The sequence below is a fragment of the Propithecus coquereli genome, unplaced genomic scaffold (assembly GCF_000956105.1).
Source record: "Propithecus coquereli isolate 6110/MARCELLA unplaced genomic scaffold, Pcoq_1.0 Scaffold72, whole genome shotgun sequence".
Lineage (NCBI taxonomy): Eukaryota > Metazoa > Chordata > Mammalia > Primates > Indriidae > Propithecus > Propithecus coquereli.
The window spans coordinates 358,024-377,585 of NW_012153285.1; the positions used below are offsets into that span (position 1 = coordinate 358,024).

Below are 19,562 nucleotides of genomic sequence, written 5' to 3' on the forward strand. Positions count from 1 at the left end.
GCATATTATGGGGGTACAGATGTTTAGGTTACATATGTTGCCCTTGCCCCCCCCTCCCCCACTAAGTCCGAGTTTCAAATATGTCCATCCTTTGGGTGGTGCGCATTGCACTCTTTGTGTATGCAAATACCTGTCCCCTCCTCCCTCCTCCTCCTCCCCCCTCCCCCTTCCCCCTGCCCAACATCCAATAGATGTTATTCTTATATGTGCATTTATGTGTTGATCAGTTAATAAGGCTTGGAAAATCTTTTAAAGACTTTACCAGACCAGCCAACGCTGTTTCTATGCGTAATTGGTTGCTTATAAAGCTCCTCATCCACAAACTGTTAATGTCAGAGGTGTTCTATTCTGTCTCTTTGCATGTTCATGTCATCAAAAACACGACCTTTTACTAACCTCTAATTTTGAGTTCAGGTCTGTCCACTCTTTGAGGTTATTGTCTGACTTTGGCAGGAAAGAGAGAAAGATTTCCTGCTTTGGACACAATTTGCCATATAACAAAGCTACTTTTTTCTTTGCTGATACCCTTCCCTGCCATCAGTAGCCATGAACTCAATTTCAGTGCTTGCTGTCTCAAGCTTCTAATCCCTGTGGCCTGACTCGATTTGTGCTCCCGTGCTACATGTGCTGGCCCGAACTCTTTATTTGAGAACCAGTGCCTACTGACGCCTGCTTTCTCTTGATCCCAAGGCCATGCCCTGCCCCAATCTGACCAACAATGCTCCACAAATACTTCCTGATTTTTATATATTCTGTCAGTAGATGCATCACTCGGCACAAAATATAGCAACATTTAAATCAAGAAATTGGTTCATGGAGATACAATTTTTAAAAAAATTTCACAGAAATTTAGAATTATTAAATATAAAAATGTTGATTAGCATTTTTTCATGTTTATTGCCCATTTGTCTACCTTCTTTTGAGAAGCCTCTGTTCATGTCTTTTGTCCACTTTTTAATGAGGTTGTTTATTTTTTTTCTTGTGCACAGAGGGAGGTAAAATTCAGTGGAAATCAAGTGAGGGGAGAAAGGGTAGACAAAGACCTATCTAATGGGTACAGTAAACACTATCTGGGTGATGGGCACACTTATCACCCTTACTCAAGCATAATAAAATAGGTATATGTAACCAAAAACACTTGTACCTCCATAATATTTTGAAATAAAAAAATATAAAACTGTCCCAGATATGTTAGATAACTAATTTTTAAACATATTGGGGATTACCGTTTTTCAAATATTCTCAATGATTGACTTCATAATAAGTATTATCAAAACCTTGGATGTATTAAATCATATTTATGTTAATAAAATGCTGGTCAGGTTTATATATGGGCTCACATAAATTTGCAAATAAATTTCCATTTTAAAACAAACAAAAGCTTGATAAAGTCTAATGTAATCTATTTCCCATCCAAAGTAAGAATCTCTTCTAAAAGCTCCTCGACAGAGTCTTTCCAGCCCCTGCTTGAATACTAGGGATGAGAACTCATCACTCTCCAACTCAAGCTATTTCATTTCTTCAAAGATCACATGTTGAAGGGACACCTGATTCCTATAACTTCTCACCACTAGTTCTGGTTCTGTCCTTAGGGAAAACCATAGAACCATTATATATAAATTCTTTTCTACATGAAAGCTCTTTAAATATTTCCTGTCATTTCCATATTGGGACATCAGTAAAGTTTCAGATAAAGAGGACAACTAGAGGATCAGCAAGTGAGTGGGTGCAAGCTTAATTTATAATGGAGCGAATGGCAGGAATATAAAAAGTGGAACTGATTTCCAGGGATATGTCTCTCCTTAATGTTCATTACAGCATTGCTTATAGTACCAAAACACGTGGACATAGCAAATGCCCAACAATATGAGGTTGTTTAAGTAAATTACCGTGAGGTTACACAACATAATAGCATATGTCATCAAAAATGAAACAGTGTACTTAAGCGTTGATCAGTTAATACCAATTTGATGGTGAGTACATGTGGTGCTTGCTTTTCCATTCTTGTGATACTAATATGCTGAAATAAAAAATATTTTGATAAAGGAAAGAGGGCTATCTTAGCTTGCTTATGGATACATATATACATTAAAAGTATTTCTTTAAATAAAAAAATGAAACAGTGGAAGAATAATGTCATGGAAAGGTAATGACAATGTTTTGGTGAGTAAAAGCAAAATCAGATTGTAAAAAAGTATATTTTTATGCTTTATATTTCATGTCACTGTATATATTTTTAAATCAACAATAGACACATATATAAAAAAGATACTGGAAATATATTATTCAAAATACTGATGGGATTCACCTGAGATGGAAAGGATTTTTATATCCTACTTTTTGCATTTTTAATTTTTTAACAAAAAACATATATCTCTTTTATAATAATAAAAAGGAATAAAAGAACATTTTCTCTTCTAGGTTTTGGGGTCAGGGAAGATAAGAAGGGATTCATTCCTTTCATAGTCATTTAATACTGGTCTTCACAATTCTGCCACGCTTATTCAACTGCCAGTCAAATAAAGAAGCATTTGGCTCTACAGATGACTATGAAAGTCTTGAGTTGAGTTTGGTACAAACTGTCAATGCAAATTTCATTTTAAACAGTTTATGCCTATTAGAGATTAAAAAAAACCAAAACCCTCCTTGACATGTCTGAGCACACTCCAATTCTGCCTCAGATACCTGGCTGTGTTTTTCCTGTTGAGAATTGCACATGTTTAGCAAACGTAGTCCATAAACCATTCTTGGCTTGCAGTGTGTTTATTTCTCTTTGTAAGCCTTGTTATTCCAGGGAGGTCTCCACTGAGATGGTCTACGTCTCTGCACACCGGCCACTCATCAGTCCAGCTCTTGTTATCTGCTGTGGTTGTGAATTTAAACCAAACTGTAAATGTCAAGTGCATTCATTATCTCTAGTGGCTCGATGAACAATGTACCTAAAGTACCAGCTGGAAGTCTTGCCTTCTGTGCCATGCTGTCGCTGCAAGAGGGACCACTTGAAATAAGGTCAAAACTGTGAAGCCCTGATATATGTTTGGCAGGCACATGCTCTTCTCGGAATAAGTTCCAATCACTTCCGTGGTATTGACAGCTTAACTGGGGCTACATCTGGGTGACATGTAAACTTCTACTAGATGGATATAAATAAACGCTAAAATACCATACCATATCATCCATTCAATACAGTAACACCTTCCCTGTTATCCTGTGCCTCCCACACCCTGATACACACAAAGGGAAAATATTTCCCACTGACGGTGATGTCCAAGTCACTTAATAAACTAAAGGAAAACACAACGCAGCATCTCAAAAGATGAATATAAAATTACTGTAAAATCTGTGAGAAGGAAAATAATCATAAAAATTGCTGCAGCACAGATAGTTAAACCAAATATGTATGGACTACAAACATGTAAACATTGTAACCCTATCTTTAAAACTAAGATTTAAATCTTCTTGGGTCTAGAAAGGGTGCTACATGCCAAAGTACATTTGCGCACGCCTTAGTTAAAAATCATGATATAAAAACCAGGCATCTAAAATCTTTAATTGTTAAACCTTTAAGTCTATTGAATAAACAGAGTTTTTTTTTTTTCCTTTTTAATCACTCAGTGCTTACCTATCAGAATTCCCAGGCACTTTGGTTTGCCGTGAAGTTTTCACATTAATTAATTTTGATCAAGGTGTAAAATTTACTTTGGCTGCAAGTGAGTGTACACATTGCCACAGGGATGCTGTTGGGTGAATGTGAGATTGAGAGGCTTTCACGTCTAGGTATAGAGCAGGAGACACATCAGGGGGGTGGCAAGTAAGAGGCTCAGCATGAGGGCTAAACAGGGCCAAATCTAGAAGACTTGTTTATTAGAACATGTGAGAAGAGAGCTCAGCCTCTCGACTACATAGGAGTGAGGTCAAGGTGACCAGCAATTACCCTCATACAGGACCTTAGTGCAGTGCGATAGCCCACCACACTTGGAGTGATGTGATGACTTTGGGTGCTTTCAAGATGTCAGTTGTTGTTATACTTTAATAATTATTTTGTTATTGTTGGTATATTTTTGATGCTGTCTTAAGGTTTTGTTTTTTTTTTTAAACAAAAAACCCTTTTAAATATGTTTCCAGAAATTCTAGCTTCAAGAATGTGCTACAAAGCCCACTAGGCTGGATGGAGTCAGTGGAGGCTGGGCAGTGAAGCTTACCTGCCATGGCCTCTGGGCTCATGAATGGGTTGTCCTCTAGTCTCTGGCATTTCCACGCCTTTCAGAAGCTCCATGAGTGGCAGGCACACTGCTTAAACATAAGTCTTCTCCCCAGATAAAGATATGAACAAGCACTTTCTGCCATTTGTCACTTCTCCTCTGCAAAGCACACCCCCCAACACACACACACACACCCACCCACCCCCACCTACCCCCACACACTTCGAATTAAAGAATCTCTATTTCCTCTTCTACAAAAAGAAGATAAATCCATTTGTAAGAACTCCTTTACTGGACTACATAAATTACTAAAACAAAAGACTAGATTTTGAATTTGATTTCTCTCTTCTTCATTTTAAATGTGTTTAAAGTGAAGACAATAAAACTTTTGAAACAGCACCTGAAAAATATAGTCTTCAATATATCACTGATCAACACGGCCTATGAACATGTTTTGAAAGACTTCTTATAATATTTAGGGCCCAACTACTACTTAGTACATTCATTCCTTATTCAGGAATGGAATTTGAGGAATGTGTTCTCACAAACCAAAATTAAACACTTTTAATCTTGTTCTCTTGAAATAGAATTAAAAATAAAGACCTTGCAGAAGATATTAGGAATAGCTTGAAATTGTTGCTTTGTGTCATTGAAATTCAAATATCTATACTTTCATTTTATTTTCATTTCCCAAATCATCATGTCATCTTTTTTTTGGACTTCTTTACACAAATTAACAGCCTTTAATCTTTGCCCCCAATTTTAGTTTCTGGATGTCTTTTTTTCTTTTATTGAAGCTATTGCTTTGAAAGTATTGAATAAATCTGACATTTAAACTTCTCCAATATATTACCATATGCATTTCCTCTGCCAGGAGCCTAGAGGCTTATGTTAAAATATAGCTTGGAGTGTAGAAATTATTGCTAAGAAAAGTAAGTCATTTCTTTTTCTTTGCAAGAAACAGTTGACCAAATCTAAAAAGACTGTGAAAGCGATATTCTTTCCTTCTCTACAGGTTTTGAACTTGTTTAATGTAAAGGACCTTCAGAGGAGATGACCCAACCCCTTAAGCCCTTTTCCAAAGAAAAAAGCCATTGTTTTGGTAGCCCAGATCATTGGTGATTTTCTTAACTCAGGCTGAATTCAGGTCTATTTGAACAGACTTCATTTGGGCAAGTTTTAAGTGTCCCTTTGAGTGGGTTCGGAGTTACATAACATTATAAAAGTTCTACAGCAAGAAGGGACCGTGGAGATTATCTAGCTTGCCTGATTTTAGAGGAGAGGAGAGGAAAATGAAAATATAGAAAGGGTAAAGGGATAGCTTAAAGTCATAAAGCAATTTTTAATAGAGCCAGAACTAAATTCCAGGCAACTTCGCCTCTAGTTTAGAATTCATTCCATTTAATGTGTTCATTCCGTATAACCAAGTCTTCACCCTTAATCATAAATTAACTAACTTTGCAAAATAAAATGTCAGGAGAAGTGGAGAATGGAGAAACAGAAGTGGAGGCAGAACTTTTAGAAAGCAGAAAGGAAGAAACAAGAATTCCCCGAATTCCTCTGTGAACTATACAGGTCAAACTTGGCAAACTTTCTTCTGTAAATTGCCAGATAGTAAATATTTTTGGCTTTGTGGGCCATATGGTCTCTATCACAATTACTTTTTGTTTTAATGCAAAAGCACTGACAATACATAAATAAATGGATGTGGTTATTTTCCAATAACTTTATTTACTAAAACAGGCAGCAAACCGGAGTTTGCCAACCTTCAAAATACACCCTTGTGGCTCCAATGGTGAGAGATGGAGAAAAGGAAGATGGAGAAAAGGAATGAAAAAGAAGCCAACTCGTGTTTACGTCACAGGGCTGTTTTAGGGATTAAATGAGTTAATACATGCAAAATACTCAGAGAAACCCTTGGCATCCGATAAGTGATAAATAAAATGATGGTTTAAAATACCCACAAAGTTGGCATGTTAGGCATTAAATGAAAATGCATTCATTCAGAAAGTTTATTCTGTCAATATACAATTATTCTCTGTAGCCAACTTATTCAACATATGAAATAGACTAATTATCGAATTGACTAGCTCTCCTTAGTGTATTTGAAAGTTTAGCCTGAAAATTCACTCATTCAGCAAACATGTTGAATGTCCTCTATATGCCTGATGCTGTTCTAGATGCTGGAGAGAAAAACGGTAAACAAAAGTCAAAAGTAAATCTCTGACTCACAATTTATGTCATGACCAAATCAAAAATCATAATGTGCTTCATTAAATAGTTTAGTGAATATCTACTTGACACAAATTAAAAATTAATGGAAGTAAAAGAATAAAAATAAATGAGCAACTCCTGTTTTTAAAATCTTTTTCTCTTTATTCTCTTTTTTCCTTTCTTCTTTTCTTCCTTACTTCCTGTTCCTGCTGCTCCACCTCCCCTTTCCAAATCATCTACCTCTCCTCCTCTTCCTCCTCTTCCTCTTTCCTTCTCTTCATCTTATCTCTCTTTCTTTGTTCTTTTTTGCTTCTTTCTTTTTCCTTGAACTGTTGTCCTTTGTTCAGAGTCTGCAGTCACAGTGGCCTGAATATTTTAATATAAATTAGCACTTTCTAAGTTTTCTAATTTCCTTTTAAGGAAATTATTTTTATTTTTTGATGAAGAGTTTTAAAAACAATTCCCTTTCTTTGTGCTGTTTTCAAGGTAAAGTAGCAAGTTTATTTCAAGAACTTCTGTCTTATTTTCTAATTGTAGACTTTTCTTACAAAAAATTCCTTTCTTCTTTCTGAGTGCTAAGATCAAAGTTCACTCTGTGACTTTTAGCTTGATTGAATCCATTTTCCTTTTATGTGTGAGCCTACTTAAAGTTGTTGGAATCTTAGACTTGAAATTCTAAATATTACCTTTTCTTTTTGGCTAAATCTGTAGTTTAAAAATTCAAATATAGTAGAAATTATCTAATGTTTTTGGCCATCTTAAGAACGAATAAGTAGTTTGGTTAGGTGATCTTTAAGTTAAAGTCACTGTGCGATGATATATTTTATTAATGGAATTCATGACATATGGTTTCTTTAGAAGGAAGTCTACCGAGTGAGTCTGGTTTCAAATCTCAGACTCACCTTTTATTATACAGGTGCGTGAACTTGAGCAATTCAATTAAACTCTTGAAACCTCAATTATCTCATGTATGAACAGTCATGATGATACCTATGCCATGGATTTGTTGGGAAATTTGTTGGTGTATGATATTTTGTTCTGTGTGGGTGCAAATATTAAATAAATGAAAGCTTGTGTTAACAGTACTATTTATTTTGTGTTCCATTCACAATGCCTGAAACAATCTAATTATAAAAAAGATTCTCAGTACCAAAATGTATATCTTGTAATGAACTGGTTCAAAAGTGCTGGCATTGTCTTTGTCCTTTCCCCCATTATTTTGGATATTTTCCTTTTCAATCGTATTTAAAGTAAAATAAAACAAAATGAAACAAAGACCCAAACATGTCAAAGATACTTTCCCATAGGATTGAGTAAGATGTCACCAAGAATGTACAATTTGCAAGAGGGAGGAATTGAAATCTTTCATTAGGTTCACCCTGTAGGCATTATTTGTTAATTTTAGTGTTTATTTCAGAGACCGATTTCCCAAAAATGAAGCTATAGTATAATCTAAATAATAGTTGCATATTTTTATCTGAAAAATTATATTTCCCAAAACATTCTTTTGGTTGAAAATCAAATTTCTATTACCCAATTGAAGAGTAGAGATGCTGATGCCTTCATCCAATCTCACTGTAAAGAACTGGCAGGAGATACATCACAAAGGAGTTATATTTTATAGTCTGCCACATAGAACAAATGTTTGGACTGCCTCAGAATTATTTAATAATATCAACATACCCTAATAAACCTTAGGGACTTTCCTGGTATTTTCATAGATTTCTAAGATCTTAGTAACAATGGACTGAATTCACAGACAGCTGAGACCTGAGTAACAATCTGGAAGAAAGATAAAGTAGTTCTATTTTCCTCTTCCTTAAATTTCCATAAGCATAACCTAAAAATCAAAGCCAGTTTTAAGGAGGACTAAAGAAACTACAAATTTTTATATAAAAGACCAAATACATATGACCAAAAAGAATTCTTCTCTAGAAGTTTAATTACCATGTCTACATTTGCTCTGCTAATAAAATGTTTGGGGAACTGGTTCAATATTGCAGTGGAAGGTAGTTTAACCACACCTCAAAAAATTCAACATCTCTGAAAATCATTCTGTCATTACCAACACCAACCTATCCACACTTCAGTTTGTTTCAAAATCCCTACCAGTTATTTTGCATTTTGGGTGATAAGAGGTATTTTGGAATTATTTTTTATATCCGTTATAAAGTAGTGTCGATATGGAAGATAAAATAAATATAGGTTCCTGGTCATATGCAACCCTCATTGACACACATTTTGTTTGCCATAGTGTCTTGGAGCAACTCTCTCATCTATAGATGGAAACCGATGCTCAAAGATGGAAAGTAACCTGTTAGACGTCATTATTGACAGTAGCATCAGGATGGATTTCTGAATATTTCTTATTATCATTCTTAAGTTATTTTTTAAAAAGATTCTTTCATAAAAAGACAACCAAAATATATATTTAATATTATTTTGATATTTGCTTCTTGGAGAAATCCCTTTAATGCTCACCTTTACCCTACTAGATGGTGAATTCGGTGAATAAAAGAGGAAATGGAATATAAAAATCCTGATTAGAATTTGCATATTTCATTTCCTGAGAAAAATCGTGCAGAGCCTGAAATGCTCCTACCAGGTGATCAGTGCCTTTCTCTTCCTAGAGGGCAAATCCGCATGGAAGGAAAACCATAACCAAGAGGTTGTTTAGTAAGCATAGACTCAAAGCAAGGAAAGTAAGCTGGGAGATCCAGGGTCTTGGATGACCAGCAATGATAATCTGAAAACCCACTTTAAAGGAGCCAGACACTAGCATTTTCTCCTCTGAAATAAAAAGAGAAATCCATGAAAATAAGATAACTTGTTTTGACCAAAACAATAGATACTAAGTACACATTTCTTTCAGGGCTCTTTATTGGGTATTGCTACTACTATTTAAGTACCAGTTACCACTACAGCGACTACTACTACACTATTACTAGCTATCAATTTTTATTAGCAGACAGTAGAGCAAACACTGTACATGTATTACTACCTTTCATCCATACTACAGTTGTAGGGAAGGACATTTTATCCAGGAGTTAAGTAAAATCGTGGAAATTTGGAGTAAGAAGTTAGCATAGATTTACCATCTGCAAAGGAGACGAAATTGACTCAAGTATGAGGAATCCATGTCTACTTTAGATCTAGAGTCATGCACACAGTTTTAGTGCAATTATTGAAGGAGGTGGAAAGCATAAAAACAATTACTTTGGAAGTTGATTGTTAGCAGCATCATTCTATCATTAGCAGTAGAGGAGCGATTATCACAGTTAATAAAATCACATGAAAACATATGACAGATAAAGAAAGCACAATGGGAGAAATTTAATGGGCTATATTTCCTGCCAGATTTTATATTGGGTGTCAGATTATTTATAGGACATATGTTCTAGAAAAACAAATGTTTAAAGTGGAAATAAGCAAATCTGAAGACATTTGCGTCTTTGAAGCATTGTGATTTAACATTATCCTGGCAATTTATATCTCCTAGAAAATAAATATGCCAAGTTTTTTCTATTAAAGCATATATGGCTTTCTAAACACATTTTTACATAGCATTATCTTATTTTGCAAATAGAAATTTCCATCTTAATTTAAAATAAACCACTTTCATAATATTAGTGATAAGTGTAATATTGCCCCATAACACCTCTCTCTGCTTACCTCAGCCCTAATCTTTCACCTTGCTTACCTCCTTCTTACAACCAGTCCTCACTGTCTAGATTGTGTTCCTTCCACAGGAAGCCCTATTATCTGTTTTCCCACATCTCTTCAGCTGTTGCTTCTACGAGTTCGCTGCTGTTATTGATTCACTTTTGCTCCTATTATTTCCATTATCATATACTATACTGGGAAATCAAAGTGGTACTGTGATTTAAAGTGAGTTTCTTTTTTTTGAGACAGAGTCTTGCTCTGTTGCCCAGGCCAGAGTGCCATGGCGTCAGCCTAGCTCACAGCAACTTCAGACTCCTGGATTCAAGCGATCCTTCTGCCTCAGCCTCCCGAGTAGCTGGGACTACAGGCATGTGCCACCATGCCTGGCTATTCATATATATATATATATACATATATATATATATATATATATACATATATATATATATATATATATAATTTTTAGTTGTCCAGATCATTTCTTTCTATTTTTTAGTAGAGACAGGATCTCGCTATTGCTCAGGCTGGTCTTGAACTCCTGACCTTGAGCGATCCACCCGCCTCAGCCTCCCAGAGTGCTAGGATTACAGGCGTGAGCCACCGCACCTGGCCTTAAAGTGAGTTTTGAAGTTGAGTTTAGCCAGAAAAACTCAGGTTAGAAACCCTGCTTTGATTACTTAGTGGATATATCATGTTGAGCAGTTAACTTTTCTGAGCCTTGGGTTCCTCGTATATAAAATGAGGATAATACTCGCTGTTATGTAGGACTGTTGTGGGGATCAAATTAGAGAATCTGCAATGTACCAGGTGCCATGCAAGTGCTCCACAGAAGGTAGCTAATAAGGGTGCTGGAGGAGAAGCCCTCCAGTCTAGAAGGCAGGAGAAATGCTGCTACTCACCTAGAGCCCCTGGCGCTCCATGCTAGTCTATACTGATGACTTTCCCTCTTATTCTTTTTTATCTGCATTGCAAGTCTCCAGGCCAGTGGTTCTCCAACTTTAGTGTACATGCCTCACCTGGGAAGCTTGGTGAAAAGCATAGAATTCTGGGGCCCCCAAGAAAAGACTCTGATTCCATTGGTTCTGAGGTGGGGTCCAGAAAGCTGTACTTCCACTACAGGTATTTCTAATTCGAAGCCAAGATTAGAGACCATAATATTAAAGACCACTGCCATGACCACAGGGTAAGTGACATCTCTGGTCACACCATTCTGGGCTTCCTGACCACTGTGGCAGCACGCTGCTCTCTCCAGGTGGTCTTCATGCTAAAACAGGTCTAGACTTAAGACTGGTTTCTTTCTAGTCCTTTTTGGACCCCTCTTCTTTCTCTTGCTTTTGGACTTAGCATCCTAGAAAGGAACTGTTTATATTGCCATTTTGGTTTGAGATAGGAGGAAAGAGATGTTGTGTAGAAACTCCTCTTATGAGCTTTTCCCAGGTATCAAAATCTCCCTTTCTCTAGGTCAGTGGTTCTTAAAGTGTGGTCCCAACTAGCAGGATTTGTATCACCTGGGGACTTTTTAGAAATGCAGATTACCTGGCACTACCTTAGATTTACTGAATCAAAAATTCTGGTGGTGGGGCTGAGCAATCTGCATTTTTTAATTAAATTTTTTATTTGGAGATAATCATAGTTTCACATGAACTTATAAGAAATAATACAGAGAGATCCCCTGTGCCCTTTACTCAGTTTTCCCCAATGGTAACATCTTACAAAACCATAGTAACAATGTCAAAACCAGGATATTGGCATCGATACAGTCAAGATTCAGAACATTTCTATCTTGATTATTCCTTATGTTGCCCTTTTATAGCTACACTCACTTCCTGCTCCACCCCCTCCTGAGCCCCTGGAAACCATTAATCTGTTCTTAATGTCTATAATTTGTCATTTCAAGAATGTTAACAAATGGAATCATACAGTATGTGAGTTGTCATAATTTTTTTTCTACTCAGCATAATTCTTTGGAGCTTCATTCAGGTTGTTGCATCAATAATTTATTCCTTTTTACTACGGATTAGGAGTCCATGGTATGGATAGATCCCAGTTTGTTTGACAATTCACTTATTGAAGGACATCTGAGTTTTCTTTTTTAACTATTACAAATAAAGCTGTCAGATACATTTGTAGATGGGTTTTTGTGTGAACATAAGTCTTCATTTCTCTGAGATAAATGCCTAGGGATACAACGGCTGGCTTGTATGGTAGTTGTATGTTTAATATTTCAAGGAATTTCCAAACCATTTCCAGAGGATCTGTATCATTGTACATTCTTATTACATATACACAACTCATCAAAGTCTACTGGCATTATTTTAACATTTTAAAAAACTTACTTTATGTCCTTTCTCCTACTTTGTTTATAATAGAATTGTCTTAGGTATTATCTTTACACTTAGAATCACATCTATAACAGTGTTATAATTTTGGCTTCAAACATCAAACATAATTTAGAAAACTCAAGATAAGAAGAAAAGTCTACTTCATTTATCCATACGTTTGCTTATTGTATCCTTTCTTCCTTTCTCATGTTCCAAAGTTCCTTGTTTTATCATTTCCTTTCTTTTTTAGAGAACTTCCTTTAGCCATTCTTTGTAGGTATGTTGGAAACAGACTCTCTTAGTTCTCCTTCATCTTAGATGTCTTGATTTTCCCCTTCATTTCTGAAGGATATTTTCTCTGGGTATAGGACTCTGGGTTGACATTTCTCTTTTGTCAATACCTGAAAAATGTTGTGCTGTTTCCTTCTGAGCTTCTTGGTTACTGATGAGAAATCTGCAACCATTTGAATTGCTTTTTCCATGAGGAAGGTATTTTTCTGGCTGCTATCAAGATATTTGTCTTGTGCAGAAGTTTAATTGTGATGTGTCTTGGTATGTATTTCTTTGGGTTTATCTTGTTTGAGGTTCTTACCAAATTTGGGGAGTTTCTAGCTATTATTCCTTTGAGTACTTTTTCAACTCATCCCTCTTTTTCTCCTCCTCCAGGACCCCAATGACACAAAAGTCAGCTCTTTTGTTATGGTTCCATGGTTTCTGAGGTTCTGTTCTTTTTAATGTTTAGTCTTCTCTCTGTTGTTCATATTGGGTAATTTCTCTTCTATCTTCCAGTTCACTGCTCTTTTCTCTGCCTCATCCATTCTACTGTTGATCCCATCCACTGAGCTTTTCTTCAGTCATTATATTTTTTAGTTCTAAGATTTACATGTATTTTTTCTTTATATCTTGTATTATTTTCCTGAGACTTTTTTTGGCTGAGGCTTTCTATTTTTTCATTTGCTATTGTTTCAAGCACATTCTTACCTGCTCATTGAAGCATTTTTATGATTGCTGCTTTAAAAATATTTCTAACATGTCTATCATCTTGATGTTGGCATCTACTGATCATCTTTTTATAATTCAGTTGGTGATTTTCCTGATTCTTCATATGATGAATGATCGTGGATTAAAACTTGGATTTTTTTAAATGATGTTATGAGACTCTATATTTTATTTAAAACTTTTGGTTTAGTTTGCTTTCTCTAATACTACTCTGGCAGGGGAATAAGAGGGTGGTGTGTCACCTTGTGACTGCCAGATGGGAATAGAAGGCCAGTTTCCCCAGCTGGCCTCCGTTCAATCAGGGGGACTCCTTAGTACTGAGTGGGGATGGGGGACTATGTGGTGTCCACTACACCTTGGTGAGGATGGCCTTATGACTGCTGAGTGACAGGTGGCAGTCCTGACTCTCCACTAGGCCTCCTCTGATCCCACCTCAGGGAGGAGAGGAAGGGCCCTTATTACTGCCAGGCAGTGGGGGGCATCCTGGGTCCCCATGAGCTCTCCACTAACCTGGAGCAGGAAGCTCATTACTGGCTGGAGGAGAAGAAAGTCCTGGGTCCCTACTTGGTCTTCTTTACACCATCCCATCATGGGTGTTGGGGTGTCCTCTTACAGCCTCACTAGAATGGAAGCCTAGGAGCCCCATCAGCCTTCAATGACTGGTGAAGGTGAAGGTGGGGTGTTTGCTTAGAGTGGAGTTATTATTTTCTAAAAAGTTTTCTGTCTTGCTAGGTTCTTTGGTTGGGGCTTTTTTTTTTTTTTTTGTCTGAGACCATTGGCATTTTTTGGTTCCTGTTTTCTTCCATTCTAAGTCTGGGGTATATGAGGCAAAAAGAAAACCCAGGAAACTTACATTGTGTGTCATTCTTCAGGTCTTGAGGCCCTTGTCAGTCTGCCTTCTTCTTTCAACCCTTCAGAGTTTTCTTATGTGACAGATAGATGACAGAGAGACAGATAGACAGATAGATAAAATGTCCAAGGTTTTTAGTTCTACTTAGTGGGAGGAATAGGGGAAAGCATGTCTACTCTATCTTTCCAGAAACAGAAGGCACCCAGTCTGCATTTGAACAAGCCCTCCAGGTCATTCTGATGCATGCTAAATTCTCAAGAATCTTTGCCTTCTTTTTGCTTTTGTAACCCTCTTTCTTCTACCATAGCTGTGGGGCAAAGAAATGAGTACCTGTGTTTAACATGTAAAGTTCTGGGTCACTGTTACTGTCTTAGCAGAAATGTCCTTTCCTTATTTATATATCCCTTTAAAAATCTCCTACTGTGCTGGAATCTTACATCACTTGAAGCTAAAGGGTCTGGGATGGTTGCAGAAGAGGAATAGAGGGACTAAGGTGTCTATGTCAGGGCTCAAGGTTAGACAGAGAGCATAGTCAAGAGTGGCCTTGGAGTGTAGTGCCCCAGGACAAGAGTTTGTGGTTCTTATTGAACATGAGAAAACAGACAAAAAATGTGGTTCTGATTTGGAGATTGTTCAGAAATGTGGCTGTGTCTTCTCAAGAACAAAAGAAAAATGTGATAGTCACTCCCACTGTAGGCAGGTTTGTTCCACGATTCTTTCCATCCCAGTGAGGGCAGATTGGGACTGAGCAGCAGCTGGGAGTCACCTGGGCAAGCTGTCTAGGTTGAACATTGTTATAGAAGATAAAAATAACTATCTTTAAATATCTTAATCATCCAGTCATTTCAAGAAATTATTTATCAATATTATTAGATCAATAAGATTGCCCTAACAGCAACTTTTTTTTCCAAATTATGATGCAGCAGTTATTATTGGAGTTTTCTAAAGTAATACTGTGTATGAATATCGTTCCTTTATTGGTTTTCTTTTTTAAGTTGACATTAATAGGATGTTTCTTTGCTGGTGACAGACTGTCATCATATCCCTCTTTACAAATGAAGAAACTGAAGAAGTGAGGTGAAGAGATTTAGTTCTCAACAGTTGTTTGTTAAAAGTTATTAAAGATAATATTCAGCATCAATTAAGCACTTACTGTTCACAGAGTGCTCTTCATAAGACTTCACATACACACATGCATTGTTGGGTCTTTTAATCCTTCTGACAACCTACTATTACGATCATCTTGAATTTTCAATGTTGTCTCATTTGCACCCATGAGAATTTAATTTATGTAGGTGATGGGGTGATGACATGGAGAGGTCAATGCCATTAAAAGATAAATTTATTGTTTACATTTCTCAAGAGAAGGGGCATGTCTCACCACACAGGGCCAAGGGGGACTTGCTGGATTCGGTCAGGGGGTGGAAGGAGTGATGGTGTTAAGGAGACAGTGAGGGATTCTGGCTTTCCTAGGGACAGAGGCAGGCACCTGTCTTGGTGCTGCCCCACCTTAATCCTGCCCTGAACAACTGCCACACCTGGGAAGAAGGAGGAATACCCTGCCAATCTGCAAAAGAATGCAGGGAATTCTCCAGCCCTCTGGGCCAGCTAGCCCTGGTACAATGGGATTTGGAAAGTGACCCAGATTAACCTGAGGCTAATTATCATGTCGTTAATTGTCCATTAAAATGGCTCGGTTGTGACATCTGAACCAAGAGGAGGACCCAAACCAGACACTGTGAGACAAGACCCCAAACCATTACCAGAGCCCTTTTGTTATGATGAGGGGTCCGTTTTTTGTCTTTGGCAAATGTATCTTGCTCTTGCTCTTTAGACCTATCTTGTCCTTCCTCAATAAACTTTGTTTTACACTTGCCTTGCTTTTGGTGTGTCTGGTCATTCTTTGGCCAAGAGCACACCCAGAACTGAGAACAGATAACTGTGACCTCACAAGGGAAGAGCCTAGGCCAGAGCCTTTGTTGGGTTTCTGCAGGAAAAGCAAAGGCAGGGCAGAGTGAACAGCTTAGGGTTGGCCAGGTTGAATAATTCTGGTGGGTTCTGGGCTATAAGAGTAGTCTCTAGTTGCCTGGTACCTGGCCCTGGGATGATTTAGGGTAGGAGAAATATTGGCTTGGTGTCTGAGAGTTAGACAAAGGAGATGATTGGGAGTATAGACTCTGGATTGGTTGTTTTGCGTTTGAAAGATGTGCTCCCAGGTGTGTTGTTTACTATCTTTAGGGATTAACTAGCCCTGGTAGGAACAATTTCTCCACAGGTCTGTAAGGCCCCCTAAGGTGTCAAAACATCATAAAATACAGAAAATTGACAATATGATAGATACAAATGAGGACACTGAGATGTGGAAAGCTTAGAGAACTGACCCAAGGTCATAGATAGAATGTGGCAGAGCCTGGACATGAACCAGCTCCAGCTGCCTCTGAAAATCCTATATGGCTTTGGCTTTGGGACTGTTCCCTCGTTCTTTGCCTTGTGCCACACAGCCTCTAATGATCTCAGGCACATGGATGATGGAATATGAAAACAGAAGTGCTTTCAAAAAGTGCAAAGAAAAGAACAAAACACTTGGAACTAGATATTGGGAGATGAACCTATTAGAACTCAGGTCATTTAGTCCAGTGAAGAGAAGGGTGTGGTGCAAAGCTTGTTTGTGAGGGAGGGTGATACACTACACCGTGAAGAGCTGGGCTTTGTCGCCATCTACACACAAAGGCCTCAGCACAGAAATGAAAAGGTTCGTAGGAACATTGTAATACAGTGGTGGATTACTAGTTAAAGACATAAATCTATTTTTCAGGAGTCAGTTCTCCCACCCCTCACCAAAGTGTGTGCTTATCTACTACTCTTAGAGTCTAATAATTATTATGATAAAGTACAGAGTGATCTGGAATCTTATCTTCAAGACTCATTCTTTTATATTATTCTACCTTAAATAGTTATTTACTATCTTAAGTTTGTGAAAGGTTTGAATTGTACTCCATTACATTCCAAGGCAAGAAATATCACACTGTCATTTTAAATCATTTTAAAATCGATGTCAAATTTTCAATCATGAGGGTGGTAAGAAATTTATTAACACTCCCAGGGTACGAGGCTGAGGTGAAGATGGTCCAGGCCCTGAACTTCCAAGGTCACACACGAGAATAGGGCTTTATTCCCTAGACAGTGTCTAAAAAATTAGAAAGAATTTCTTCAATATGATGATTACAGAGAAATTTATTACTCAGATTTTCATGATCTTTACAAAAACAGATGACTCAGCTTCTCTATGGTCCCTTTAAGTCTAGGTGCCTTGGCTATACCTATGCTAAGCCTAGGGGGTCTTGGTGCCTCGGGCACAGTCCTCACGATGCATGACAAGGTTTGCAAAGGAATCAGAGTCAATCCTGTTACTCCATCATGTACAACCTTCCTCTTTCCAGGCTTGCAGAATTTCCCTTATTACAGACATGGAATTGTTCATTCTGCTTTCCAACCTCAAAGACCTTCTTTCTCCTCTTCCTTCTCTCATTGGCCTATAATCCCCTTAATCAATTCAAGCTTTCAAAACTAAAGGTTGACAAGAGGGATTGTCTTTGAGCACCTCTGCCTTTGGCCTTGGTACTCAAATACACTGAACCCAAAAGCTTTTCTCATTTTAATGAGTGAAGAAAAAAATACAATGAGATCAAAATGCAAATTAGTATCTCAATAAACCACCCTACCATCATTCTCATAGACTCAGAGAAAGGTTGTACTATATTCCACATCAACAAGATGCTACAAACCTATTCTTAGTGAGACTTCAACCTAAAATTGCCATCTGCCATCATCCTGCTGCCTCCAATAAAAGGTTTTGTAATTGCTAGAGACCAGCTGGTCATTTCTCTCATCATTCAATGAAAATATATTATAGAAAGAGAGTATAACATGAACTAACATTTCAAAATATATGCCACATTAGAAAAAAATCCTAAATTCCAACAGAATGCATTTTTGGCTATGGGACTAAAAACAGCTTGTTGGAACTCATTTTGTTTGTTATAACTAAGCCACTCTGGAATGGTTTCTTCTTTTCCAATGTGTAATGGTTCATTTCATGCATGGAACAACTGTAATGAAAACAGCTAAGTCTTTGCCTTTTGGCTTTAAATCGTAATTAAAATAACATTACTCAGATCTCAGTTGTCCTCCATCTCCACCTCTGGTGCTTAGGCTGTGGTATCTATCTAAAATTCATTGCCTCATGCAAAGATACGTGAGAAGTTGAGAAAATCAATTTTAATGAAAGATAGGATGGGAGAGAAACAGATAGTATTCCGAAAACTCAGAGATTGCAAAAAGCTTTTAAAAAGAAGCAACAACCACCATGAAATGCATCAATAAAGGAATTAAAGACTTGAAAGGCAGCCAAAGTATATAGTTGCAGGCAACTGACTTAAGGGTGTTAATAAATTTACATCCCATTATAGAGACAGTCAAGGTTAGGTGTTATGGCCAAACAGGAGGTGTTTGAACACAAAACAGACAACTTCCATGCTGTTTAAAATGGAGTAGTGGGCAGTTCTGTCTTGTGGACTCTGGGACCACACAGAAATATTCGGGAAAAGGGAACAGCTACCTCTCCACTCTCCAAATCCATTCCCCATCTGGGATTTTTCTTTTCCGCCTTCATGAAAGCCAAGCCACTGAAGCCATGGCTTTTCAAAGAGTCCAGAAATGCAAATCAGCAGCAGCAGAGCACAGAAGAATACCCGTTCTCTGCCACTATTGTGATCAACCCCGGCTTTCAGGTCTGTTCTGTCCCATTCTCTTCTCCCACTGCCACTGTCCTTACCTAGGTCACCATCCTCTCTCAATTGTCACTGTACCAGCTACCACTCTCCTTTCCCTAAATTCAATCATCCACCTAAAAGGCAAATCTGAACATGTCAATTCCCTTTATGACTCCTGGTTGCCTACAGAATGAAATCCAAATTCCTTAGAATGTGTTTCTATTTTATTTTCTCAATTTTAGTCTTATTTATTTTACATCTACATCTGATCTCCTAATTTATTTTGGGAAATCCACCAATATATGCTGTCAGTGAGATGCAATGCACAGTCTCCCTTTGATAATCTTTCGATTTTTTTTTTTTTTTTTTTTTATGTAATCAAGGGTCCATTTCTGTTGTTTGCCAGCAACAACTCTGATATACAGGGACAAGAAGTCCTTTCATGATCTGTTACTTGTGTTCTCTTTAGCCTCATTTCTTGCCACCCTCAAATCTCTCTCTATGTTTAGTCTCATCTTTCCAATCTACCTCTTTTTTTTTT

At 37.4% G+C, this 19,562-nt stretch overlaps 2 pseudogenes; one reads left to right on the forward strand and one right to left on the reverse strand.

Annotated features, from left to right (window-relative positions):
- Positions 1 to 18,888, reverse strand: part of LOC105824173 — a 72,832-nt pseudogene extending 53,944 nt beyond the window's left edge.
- Positions 18,889 to 18,919: 31 nt separating this feature from the next.
- Positions 18,920 to 19,562, forward strand: part of LOC105824174 — an 87,124-nt pseudogene continuing 86,481 nt past the window's right edge.